At 40.0% G+C, this 12695-nt stretch overlaps 1 long non-coding RNA gene across 1 annotated transcript; it reads right to left on the minus strand.

Moving 5' to 3' along the window:
- Positions 1-1470: 1470 nt before the first annotated feature.
- Positions 1471-12691, minus strand: LOC131494287 (uncharacterized). Its single transcript, XR_009253291.1, has 2 exons — positions 12638-12691; positions 1471-1823 (listed from the first exon to the last, which is right to left on the minus strand). It is a non-coding gene; the product is annotated as an uncharacterized LOC131494287 (long non-coding RNA).
- Positions 12692-12695: the final 4 nt, after the last annotated feature.

The following is a 12695-nucleotide window of genomic DNA, read 5'->3' on the forward strand; positions in this document are numbered from 1 at the left end:
TATAAGTTGTACTGCTAATGAGGTTGGCAAGTTTTAAGGAAAACCATTTAGAATAAAAATGGGGCACATTAGAGCTATTTGTTTTTTGTAACTTTGTCAACTGCCTAAAGCTAGACTTTACATGAACCCCCTTTGAAAAGCTCAATGGACCTTCTTTTTTCCCTTCTATTTTCAGACTGTATCCTGACCCAGTGAGATGTGTGTATTTGACTTTTGAGACCAGTGGTGGTAGTCAGGATAGACTAAGTCAGTCTGTGGTAACAACTCAAAAATCTTGGTGGCTTGTTCGACAAAGGAGTGTTTCTTGTGTGTGCTATGTTTCTGCCAGTTGGCTGGGAGCTGTGCTCCATGTCTGTATACTCTGGGACCCAAGCTGTCACCATCTTAAACTCTTCTAGGAGAGAGCATTCTGGAGAGTTTCACTCCAACAAATAAATTCTCTGGTCAGAAGGAACAGTCTGGTTTCCATTCGTTGACTTCAATTCTTCATATGGCCTCACCCAAACAGGAAAGTACCCAGAGGTGTAGCCCTGCCATGCATGTGTCCTTAAGACAGCTGAAATAATTGGTGAACATCATTAAGGATTTTCACATGTACTGGAGAGACTGGAATTTGGAATCAGACCTAGATTTAAGTCTTGACTGGCACTTAACTAACTTTTCAAACTGTGCATAAATTGGGGTGCCTGGACGGCTCATTAGGTTAAGTGTCTGACTCTTGCTTTCCACTCAGGTCATGTTATCTCAGTTCGTGAGTTCAAGCCCTGCTTCGCGCTCTGCGCCGACAGTGCGGAACCTGCTTGGGATTCTGTCTCCCTCTCTCTCAGCCCCTCCCCCACTTACTCTCCATCTCTCTCTCGAATAAAAATAAACTTTAAAAAAAAGCGCATAAATTTAACTTTTCAGAACACCAGTTTGCTTGTTCTAAAATAGAAATAATAAGATTTACCTAGTAGAACAATAAAAGTAAATATGAAAGTTTAGACAACACATCTTGCATTTTAGCATATGCTCATAGCATAATTTATGGTAAATAAAAATAATGGTTATTATTTTGCTGTGGTGTGTGTGTGGGGGAGGGGGGGTGTTTTTGCTAGTATGTCACCAGAAAGGGAGGCAGACATGATAGAAAGGCTATTGATTTCTTTTGGGAAAGTGGGATTGGGATTGTCGAGGTGGTTCACAAAGCAGAGCCCTGAGATGCTAGAAGGAGGGGGAGTTTCACTGTTGCCCCTGGTATTCAGCATGGAGGAATTTTCAGTAGCTTGTAGGCCATTATGACACGTAGGAAGCACTGAGATGGTAAAGTGAAAATTCTCATAGTATTTGTTTAGCTTCCTGTTATCTCAAAGGTTGACATTTATATTCTGTTTGGAATTGAGCTGTCAAGATTCTTGATCAGAATAGAATTTTTCAGGGTTGGTTGGGATATTCTTAACTGATTTTTTAAATGATATTGGTGAATTAATGTGAATTAAGGAAACACCTTTAGTAAGCTCCACAAAGAACGCCCACAACTGTCTGGGTTTAATCTCCACCACTGCACTGAAACTGCTTCTAGAAGCGGTGCCAGTGATCACCTTCCTGTTCTTATGTCCTCCTGGAAATTTCTGCTGCATTTAACACTGTAGACCACTCACTCCTTGAAATTCTCTCTTGCTGTTCACCACACTACTCTGCTGGTTCCTCCTCCTCAGCTCTGTTCTGGCTGCCCCTGTTCCCTTGACTGTCTTTCAGGATGTTCTTCTTGACTCCCTTTCTCTTGCTCCACCAGACTTCCAAACTGGTGGGCTGAATGTGAACCAAGAGGTATTTTGTTTGACCTATGCAACGATGTAAAGAAAATTAGAAAGTGAATTAGTTGATAGTATTTACAAACTGGGAGATTTCACTTAATTAAGATCCATATTTCCACTTCTCAAAAAAATCAAAACTGTCAACACGGGGCCAGGTTTTCCTCATGGCAGCACTCAGCCTGCACGTTGTTCGTCCACCACCACCCCCAGCTGGTCTGTGAAAATAAATTTCATGTCTCCGTCAAGAATGCCTCGTTCTCACTTTTGCACTGCTGGTGGGAATGCGCTCTGGTGCCGCCACTCTGGAAAACAGTATGGAGATTCCTCAAAAAATTAAAAATAGAACTACCCTATGATCCAGCAATTGCACTATTAGTTATTTATCCAAAGGATACAAAAATGCTGATTTGAAGGGGTACATGCACCCCAATGTTTATAGCAGCAATAGCCAAATTATGGAAAGGACCCAAATGTCCATCAACCGATGAATGGATAAAGAACATGTGGTATAGGGGTGCCTGGGTGGCTCAGTTGGTTAAGCGGCCGACTTCGGCTCAGGTCATGATCTCATGGTCTGTGAGTTCGAGCCCCGCGTCGGGCTCTATGCTGACAGCTCAGAGCCTGGAGCCTGTTTCGGATTCTGTGTCTCCCTCTCTCTGACCCTCCCCCGTTCATGTTCTCTCTCTGTCTCCAAAATAAATAAACGTTAAAAAAAATTAAAAAAAAAAAAAAGATGTGGTATATACATACAATGGAGTATTACTCGGCAATCAAAAAGAATGAAATCTTGCCATTTGTGACAATGTAGATGGAATTAGAATGTATTGTGCTAAGTGAAATAAGCCAGAGAAAGACACGATTTCACCCATATGGGGAATGTAAGAAACAAGACAGATGAACACGGGGGAAGGGAAGGAAAAATAAGATAAAAATAGAGCGAGGCAAACTATAAGAGACTCTTAAATACAGAGAACAAATTGCTGGAGGCGTGCTGGGTGGGGGATGGGCTAAATGGATGATGGGAATCAAACAGGGCACTTGTTGGGATGAACACTGGGTGTTATATGTAAGTGATGAATCACTAAATTCTACACCTGAAACCATTACTACACTATATGTTAACTAACTTGGATTTAAGTAAAATTTAAAAAATAATATACATGTGTGCGTATATATATAGATACAAGAATGCCTTGTTCTCAAGTCAAAATCTGGCTTGGTATTATAACATCCCACTTAGATTCCCCTTTTTGTTCTTTAATTCTATCCTTAGATTTTATAAATGTTTAGCTATCTTTATCTTACTGGGCTTGGTTTCATCTTATTGTTCCCTTTCCTAATCCTTTCTTTTCTACTTTTAATGGTTACTTCTTTCTGTTTTCTAATGTATTTGATTTTTGGTAGAAACTTCCAAAATATCTGTATATGTGTATTTGTATGTGGGTGTTTAAGTAGAATCTAAGAGTTTCATCTAATCAAATGCTGATGTATAAGCTGATACCATTTGGAAAATAAAATTTTGTATAAGATGATGAATTTTTTGTAAAGCAAACTCACTGTAAATAAATTTATTTATATTCCTTTTTTACCAGAGAGGTTTAAAATGTCCTTTTATGAAATTATGGTGGCAGCAGAGGAAAGAGAACTTTTAAAAATGACTTTACTTGGCAAAATTAAGAATTGATAACTGAATTTCATACGAATGCTTGCTGTGTTAAAGCCTGTGAACCACCAATGTTTCTAACCTCATGGATAAAGAAGAGGACAGCGCAGTGCAGGTCACGGTAGAGAGACCGGTCTTTGGAACAGTAGGCTTATATTCGCACCATATATCAGTCCCAAGAATGGTACGTGCACACCTGAGATTTCCCAAAAGGTGGAGATCTTGACTTAAAATGTACCACAGGGGCACTTGGGTGGCTCAATCGGTTAAGCGTCCGACTTCAGCTCAGGTCATGATCTCACGGTTCATGAGTCCGAGCCCTGAGCTGAGCTTTGTGCTGTAGAGCTCAGAGCCTGCTTTATGTTCTATTTACCTCTCTCTCTGCCCCTCTCCCACTCACGCTCTCTCTCTCTCTCTCTCGAAAGTAAATAAATTTAAAACAATTTTTTAAATAAATTTAAAATTAAAAATTTAAAATAAATAAAAATTTAAGATAAATAAATAAATAAATAATAAATAAATAAATAAAAATTTTTAAATAAATGAATAAAAAATTAAAAGAAAAATGTACCAGAAAAACCACAACTACCTTTTACTGAGCATTTACTATATGTGCGCTAAGTGCTTTACATAAGTGGGCTTATTTAGCCCTCACAGAAGGCCGGGTTGGTATTCTCATCCCTGTACTAGACATAATGGGAATGAAACTTGAAGAGCTTGGGAGCGAGCAACTTACTAAGTAAGCCACACTGCCAGTGAGTGGTAAGGCTGACCTCAGAAGGCAGGCTTCTGAGAATCCAAAACCCTTGAAATCAAAACTTCCATTTCCATATTTGAAAAGAAAATGAACGAAGAGAGAGGCAATGCCCTTTTTTATTACAGGACAGAAGGTTTCTACAGTAGGATTCTAGTACATGAAGCATCTGCTCATGTTTGAAAACTTTTATCCCAAGTTTCAGACCATGTTTTCATCATGAGATAAGATTGCCAAAACAAATCAAGTAAGCGTGTTGTTTTCTGCCATAGCCTGTTTGCTGAACTCCTGTTTTTAATGCATTTTTGCAGCTTTGAAAATCCTTTAATTTGTCATAGGGGCCCGTGTCATAGGATTGAGCCAGATTCTTTTGTATTATAGGTGTTAATCAATGTATTAATGTAATTACTGAGTGTTTTAAAGTCCTTGAGATTCTGGGATGCTATATATTTTAGCATTCCTACAGCACTGTATACTTCCAAAGTATTTTATAACCATTAGTTAGATGTTTCCCATACAGTCTCAGTGGGATAGATTGGTATTCTTTCTTGTTATTTTACTGATGAGGGGAGAGATAAAGCCAGTTTGACTGACTTGAAGTTTACAAGTCACTTGCTCCATCTAGATTAACATTCAGTTTAAGGTTCCTCATCTTGTGTTGAGTTCACAGGATGAGGCTGTCTCAAAATATTGGTGATTTTTCAATTTTCTTGCAAACAGATTGGTTTCTGGTTGTGGGAAACTCTGGATGCCAACATCCCATGGGGCCAACCCACACAGCAGAACTCACAGCTCTTTTAGCTGGGTGTTTCTAGGGAGCACGTTTAGATGCAGGTCAAAACTCAGGTCTGAAATGGTAAACCCCATCTCCTTTACTCTATTTCTCTTTGTAGATTTAAAAAACATTTTTTAATGTTTCTTTCTTTCTTTCTTTTTTTTTTTTTTTGAGAGAGAGCATGAGCAGGGGAGGGGCAGAGAGAGAGGGAGGCACAGAATCCAAAGCAGGCTCTAAGCTCTGAGCTGTCAGCACAGAGCCTTACGTGGGGCTCGACCCACGAACTGTGAGATCATGATCTGAGCTGAAGTCAGATATTCAACCGACTGAGCCACTCAGGCTCCCCTCTTCATAGATTTTTAATGTCTTCAGAAACTGGGCTTGTGCCACAGCCTCACCCTGCCAAATACCACCCAACTCTCATTGCCCCGCTTCATACCCTAAGTTGTGGTTCACCCCATCTAATGTACCTACGAGATCACGTTCTAGTGGCAATCTTACCCACATTATACCTTCTCATTTCTTCTCTATCCCTTTTTCCTCTCATTGAATAGTACACAAATGTCAAATTGCCATCCCGCCCACAGGGCTACTCCCTGAAACTCCCTCTTCCTTCATGCTGCCAAAGTGAACTGCCAGAAATGCAAACCTGAGTCCTGTCTCCTAACCTAAACTTGCCAAGTCGCTCCCTGTTCCTACAGGATGAAGTCCACTCCTTAACATGGCATTTAAGGGAGATCCTTCATGACTAGTCCTGTGTACCTCTCCAGCATCACTTCCCATCACTTCTTTCTTTAGAATTATGCCCTCAAATTATTTATATTCCCTATGGCCCCATTATTTCATGCCTGTCAACATTTTTCTCACACTCCTTTTACTGAAATACATCCCCCCCCACACACATGTATTTTGTCAACTGGCTAATTCTTTTTAACCCCTTATGACTGGACTCAGCAGTCAACAGCAGAAAATATTCCTTGAGCCAACAAGGTGCCTCAGTGCAAAATGGTACCCGGCATGCAATGGGCACTTAATAAATATTTGATTATTGTGGTATTTATTCATTTTGCAACATATACACATATCAGGTCATTATTTTGTACATCTTAAACTTGTACAATGTTAAGTAAAACTGAAAAACAATAAATACCTGAGGAATGAATGACCTGTTTACACTTCTAATTTCCCTCTAGATTTATGCCCCTTGAAGACAATGACTATTATTCACATTTGTATACGAGGCATCTTGGACAGTGCCTAACAAATAGTTACTCAATGTTTTTGTTTTAGATTTAATTTTAATTTTATTTAATTGCATTAAAAAAATCTTTTTAATGTTTATTTACTTTTGAGAGAGAGAGAGAGACAGAGTGTGAGTGGGGGAGGGGCAGAGAGAGGGAGACATTGAATCCAAACCAGGCTCTAGGCTCTGAGCTGTCATCACAGAGCCTGATGCGGAACTCAAAGTCATGAACCATGAGATCATGACCTGAGCCAAAGTCGAACTCTTAACCTAGTGAACCACCCATGTGCCCCTTGTATTGTATTTTAGAAAGAAAGTATGAACTGTTGAGAGGGGCAGAGGGATAGAAGGAGAGAATCTTAAGCAGGCTCCATGCTGACATGGGGCTCGATCCCACGACCCTGGGATCATGACCTTACCCAAAATAAGAGTTGCATGCTCAACCAACTGAGCCGCCCATATTCCCTGTTACTCTGTGTTTTTAACTTCTGTGCCTTCACATGTCTTTTCTTCTTTATTTCCATGAACACTGATTTATGCTACTAATAGATTTTACATAAGGTGCTCTTTTAGACAACCCTTAGCCATAAAATTCAATTTAATTTAATGAACATTTAAATTAAATGTTGGCCTGCTCTATGCCAAGCATGGTGATAGAGACTGCAGTTCAAAGGTATAGCAAGGGAGAAATATGACAAGAACAATAATACAAAGTATTAAGTGCTAAATTAGAGTTTGTACAAAGTCTTCTTGAAACAAACATGGAAGCAATTCTGCTTGGAGAGAAGGTCAAGGAAAATGATAGGGGAAATACTTGATCAGATTCTTCGAAGGATTAGGGACAGTTAGGCAGATAGGTGCGTGCCAAAGACATACAGGCACAAGGAATGGCAGAAGCAAAGGACTAAATACAGTTGATGCTTTTGGCGAATAGCTAGTTGTCTTCTAACGGCAGCATACCAGGTTTGTGAAAGGAAATAACACAGAATGAAACTGAAGCTAGACTGATATTTTGAGTCCCAACTCAATAGTTGGGATTTTAACTTCTAAGCAATGAGAGGCCACTGAAAGATTTAATTTAGGGTTATGGATTTATTGTCGGGGAAGATGTACTGTAAGATGACTGATGGCAGCGACAGTGTACGTAATGGCAGAGTGGCAGAATACGTAACGGAAGCAAGTGGTAATACAGGTAGAGACGAGGAGACTTTGGACTGGGATAGCAGCAGTAGAAAGAAGCAGATAGATGTGAAGGGTGCTGGTGTGGTGGATTTGTACTGGATCAGTTTAAGCTCAGATTATATCTCAGAATCCCCTTCCCTGCATAGTTTCAGGCCAATCCTGGCCACAAGAGACATTTTGCACAAAATGTGGAAGGCACAAGTCTGGCGGAAGCTTGGAAAGTTTTTGTGAAGGCATCAAGTGCCAGTAACATGCGTACTGTTGCGAATCTGCTGTGGCTCACTTCTGGTGTGAATTAACCATTGAGCCTGTGGCTTCCCCGACTTCTGCCAGATCTCCTTCAGCATCTCTGAATCCTGGGTCAGGCACAGCACCACACATCAGCAACAGCCCTACATAGATGGCTTACACGGTTTCCATAATTATCTAAGGCCAAAGTCTATATAATTCTTGTTGGTCTTTTTCTCTGATACAAAATTTGCTGCTGTAACAAAAAACTTGAGCCATGTAATGGGTTCTGGGACTGGGCCTCAGGGTAAGTCAGACGGGTCTTGAAGAGACTGTTAGCAGGAGCCTGATGCCACCCCAGGAAGGTGTTGGTGAGGGTTTAAAAGAATATGAGGGAGATATTACTGGAAATGTTATTGTTATGTTGTTGGAAGAAAGGTGACTCTTGTACACAGTAGCAGGAAGTTTAGCAATGATGCCGGCAGCATTAACATGGAAAATAAAAAGTATACCTCATTAACTGGATGATCTACCTATGGGGATTTCTAGACAGAATATTGAAGGTATAAGATTCTTCTAGGTGCCTATAGTAAAAGAGGAGAAAGGCAAGCAAAAAGAACTGTAAATGAGCCACAAATTGGGAGGTTTGAAAAATAAAATTTTCTTATTCATAGCCTCTCCGGACAGTAAATGTTGCTAAAATTACATGAGTTCTAGACAGAGAACAAATCAGGGAACTGTCAGGAAAATGAAGTCTGAAGAAGAAGCCACGGGCACGTTGAGACCTTTGCTGAGACCTCAGGAAGATGAAAGATGCTTTCTAGTCAACACATGAGAGAGCTTCTCAAGTTCTTAAGGCTTTTGTCCCGCAGTAGTCTCACAGGGAACCCAAAACAGAGAGGAGCTCTCGTAAAGACATTCTGGGTGTGGCTTCTGTTGGATGAAGAGAATTGTAAACTCAAGACAAGCCTACAAAGTTTTAAAAGGGACTGTATCAGTTTGGCTCAAATGTGACACCATAAAATGACAGGATGAAGCTTCACACGCTGCTGGTAGGAAGGTAGACTGATGCAGCCACTTTGGGAAACTGTCTACCAGGTCCTCAAAAGTACTCTAGGAGTCAGCAATTCCTCTTCTGGATAGACACTCAAGAAAACCGCACGCAAATGTCCATGGCATCACTTGCAATAGTTGAAAAGTAGAAACAGCCTAAATGTCCATTAACTGGTAAGTGGGTAAATAAAAGTAGTAGAGACCTACGATGGAATCTTGTTAGGCAATAAAAAGGTACAAGGTACTGGTACGTGCTGTGACACGATGAAACTCAGAAACACCGAGTGAAAGACAGTTGCAAAGACAACGTGTATGATCCCATCTATAGAAAATGTCAAAAATGGGCAAATCTACAGGGCCAGAAAGAATGTCAGTGGCTGCCTGGGACTGGAGTGGGCGGGAAAAATGGGAGGATGATCGCTAAAGGACACATGGCTTCTTTTTGGGCGATAAGAGTTCTAAAATTGATTGTGGTGATGGTTGCACAACTTGGCGACTATACTTAAAAAAGAAAAAAAAAAAAACATGAGAAGACCTTTGGAGCCTTGAACTTCTATGGACAGGGTAAAGTCTGAGAAAAAAATAGCAAACATGAGCTATGTTCTATGAAGAAGGAAAGATAATTCAAGAGCCCAGAGAGAAGACCAAGAACCAGTCCCAGGCAGTAAGGCTGAACGTTAATCAGGGATCTGACAACATGTACCCAGTTGAGTTCCAGAATTGTTACAAACCAGGGCTGCCTTGTGCCTCTAACTTTTCCCTTTTTTGAGTGGTGCTATTGCCTGTCCTATGGTTCACCCATTGTTAATTTCTGGGTACATGAGGGTGAGATAACTTGTCTCTTTAGTTCCTAGGTTTTCAGATCAAGATGGACTGTCCCTGAAACGGACTCAAAGAACTGCCTTTAAGGAGCTGCATCCACCCTTGTTACTTGATTTAGATGACGAGATTCTGTAATCTGATGCTCTCAACAGATCAAAGTTTTGGGGAAGGGGGCTCTTGGGAGAAAGGGGCCCACTGGGGTGGATTTTAAGATATGTCCACTTACCATCAAGAGGTGGGGTCTAGTTCGTCTTCCTTTGAATATGGGCCGTTCTTAGGGACTTGAGTTCTAATGACCAGAATGTGGCACAAGTGAAGCTACCTGATACTGAAGCTAGGTCATGAAGTGATAAGGCTTCCATTTCACTTTCTCGCTTGAGATGCTCACTCTCAGAACTAAGCCACCATGCTGCGAGGCAGCTCAGGCCCCCTTGGATAGGCTACGTGGGGGTGTTCTGGCTGATTGCCTGAAGGTCCCAGAACCTACCACCAGATACAGGTGAATGAGTCTTTACATGATCTCCACCTCAGCCTTTGAGTCACCCCAGATGTCACCAAGAGCAACACTGATAAACTTTCTCCACTAAGCCCTGCCCAAATTCTACATTTGTGAATAAAATAAATGTATTAAGCCATTATGTTTTGCAGTGGTTTGTTACTTAGCAATGGATAACCAGAACAGGTGGCATTTATGGGGCTGACTGCATGTTGGAAGAGAGGAGGAGGAATCAAGAATTCTTACCAGATTTTCTAGGTTAAGCAAATTAATAGAAAGCAGTATCAGCTTGCAGTGGCCTGTTTTACCCCTTTAAAGCAAATTACCCGTGTTTGGGTAGTGTCAGCTGGTGTCCTGGCCACATAGAGTTATTTCAGAGGAGATGAGTGTCCATAAGACTTTTTTTTTATGCCTCATGATTAGTTTGTTTAGATAGTAACATGTTTGTTCCTAGGAAACGTTTAAGTGTCAGAGTAATGAAGCTGGAAGATAGGTTTGGAAGAGATAAACCAAAGCGCAGTGATTAAGTAGCTGAAAAATGATTTTACTCTAGCAACTGGAAGTCACTATTAATCAGCACCTCTTGTTTTACTGTTATGATGATACTGATGCACCTAAGACTCTTTAAAAATTCAATGATTCTCCTTTAGGACTGGGGCATTGCTTTATTCTTTTACTGGAAAAGCTCTTTCCCCTAATAGCAGCCTCTTAGTGAGGCCTTCTCTGGACGTCCTGTCTAGAACTGCCAACTCCCCACTCTCACACTCCCTGTTTTCCTTACCTGCTTTGTTCCTTTTCCCCTTCCCTAATGCCATCTAACATACTAGACTTACTTATTTATCTTGATTGTTCTTCTCCCCCTACTAAAATGTAAATTCACTGACAGAGGGATTTTTGTCTTTTTAATTCACTTTTTTCCCCAGTGCTTGGGACAGTATTGAGCATATAGTAGGTGCTCCTTAAATATTTGTTGAATAAATAAAGTGATTTGTGAATTACAAAGAAAAGATTGAATTGTGTCCTGAATACTTTCAATACAGTATATACTTTATAGTGTTCAAGTTTTTGGAAATCAACAACCAAAATAGGCATATTTATTTATATAACCCAAATAACCCAAATGCCTCCAAGCCTCATATGGACTCAAATCGAGTGTTTTTTTTTTAATTTATTTATTTTTGAGAGAGAGAGAGAGAGGGAGAGAGAACGAGAGTGGGGGAGGGGCAGAGAGAATTGCAAGCAGGCTCCACGCCATCAGTGCAGAGCCCAACTCTAGGCTCAAACTCACGAACTGCAAGATCATGACCGAAGCTGAAACCAAGAGTCGGTTATTTAAATGACTGAGCAACCCCAGCACCCCTCAAGTGGAGTTCTAATAGTAATCAGATACCACTGGTTTCAGCTCCTCCCCATTCCCGTTATTTTTGTCTTTGTCCTAATCTTTTCTCTAAATAATGAGAATAGTATAATGTACTCATATGTACCCATTATGGAGCACCAATAAGTTAGATCTGTTTCTTTTCACTCACTCCCCATACCCAAGTTATTTTAAAGAAAGTTCAAGATATCATGTCATTTCACCTGCAAATTTCAGATGCATTTCTAGGTGTTCAGATGCATTATGACAGATAACAGAATTAGCAATTCCTATCATCTAATAACCCGTCCGTGATCACATTTCCCCAAACAACTCCACAGTACTTTTACTCAAATCAGAATCCAAACAAGGTCCACATACTGCATTTGGCTGTTATTTCATGACAGTTTCTCCTCCCTTTTATTAATACCATGGATTTGTTGGCCAGACCTCGTGTCATTTTGCCCCATAGAATTCCTTGTGTTCTAGATTTGGCTCACTGCTTCCCTGAGATGAATTTAGCTTGTTTTCCCGTCCTCATATTTTCTGTAAATGGTAGTTTTGTCTGGACACGTGATTAGATTCAGGTTCAATTTTTAGGCAATAATATTTCATAGGTGGTGCTGAGTACTTTTTATTGTATCATGTCCAAGAGACTTATAACGTGACTGTCTCAATTGTAACAATGCTAAAATTGATTACGAGTTTAAGTTATAGCCTGATTTCTTACTTATGAAGTTCTCATCAACCTCATACCTAATGCTTTGAGCATCCACTTATCATATTTTCTTAGATGTGTTATTTCACTAGGATCTGCAAAAATTGTGATTTTCCTAAATCAATTTTTCCTTCCTCATTTATTAGCTTCTATTTTTCTTTGAATAGGAACTTTGTTAACTATTAGATTACACTCAAATGAACTTTGTGCTGAAAAAGCAGAATGCTTCCTTTTTTTCATTTATCAATTTTCAGACTTATGAATGAGTTGGTTCCCTAGCAATCCCTGTGTAATCAACACATTTATTTTTAAAATACCATTATGAACTCTCAGATTTTAATGTATTTTTACGTGTTTCACTCTAGATTATTCCTTACGATCCTCAAATTTTCCATTTTAGACCAATGGGAGTCCCTAGAAGTTGATTTCTGTGTCCTTTTGATGTGATCTCATTAGTCTGAGAACACCCATGTCTCTGGCATAAGGTATCGTAGGCTCATCTTATACATTAACTGCTTTAAATGAAGAGTCAGCTATTTCCTATCTGTACCTTTTACACAGGAAACTATCTGATGTCTCCCGTCTTCAACATGGTACATCTCAGAATG

Source organism: Neofelis nebulosa, chromosome 14 (assembly GCF_028018385.1).
Source record: "Neofelis nebulosa isolate mNeoNeb1 chromosome 14, mNeoNeb1.pri, whole genome shotgun sequence".
Lineage (NCBI taxonomy): Eukaryota > Metazoa > Chordata > Mammalia > Carnivora > Felidae > Neofelis > Neofelis nebulosa.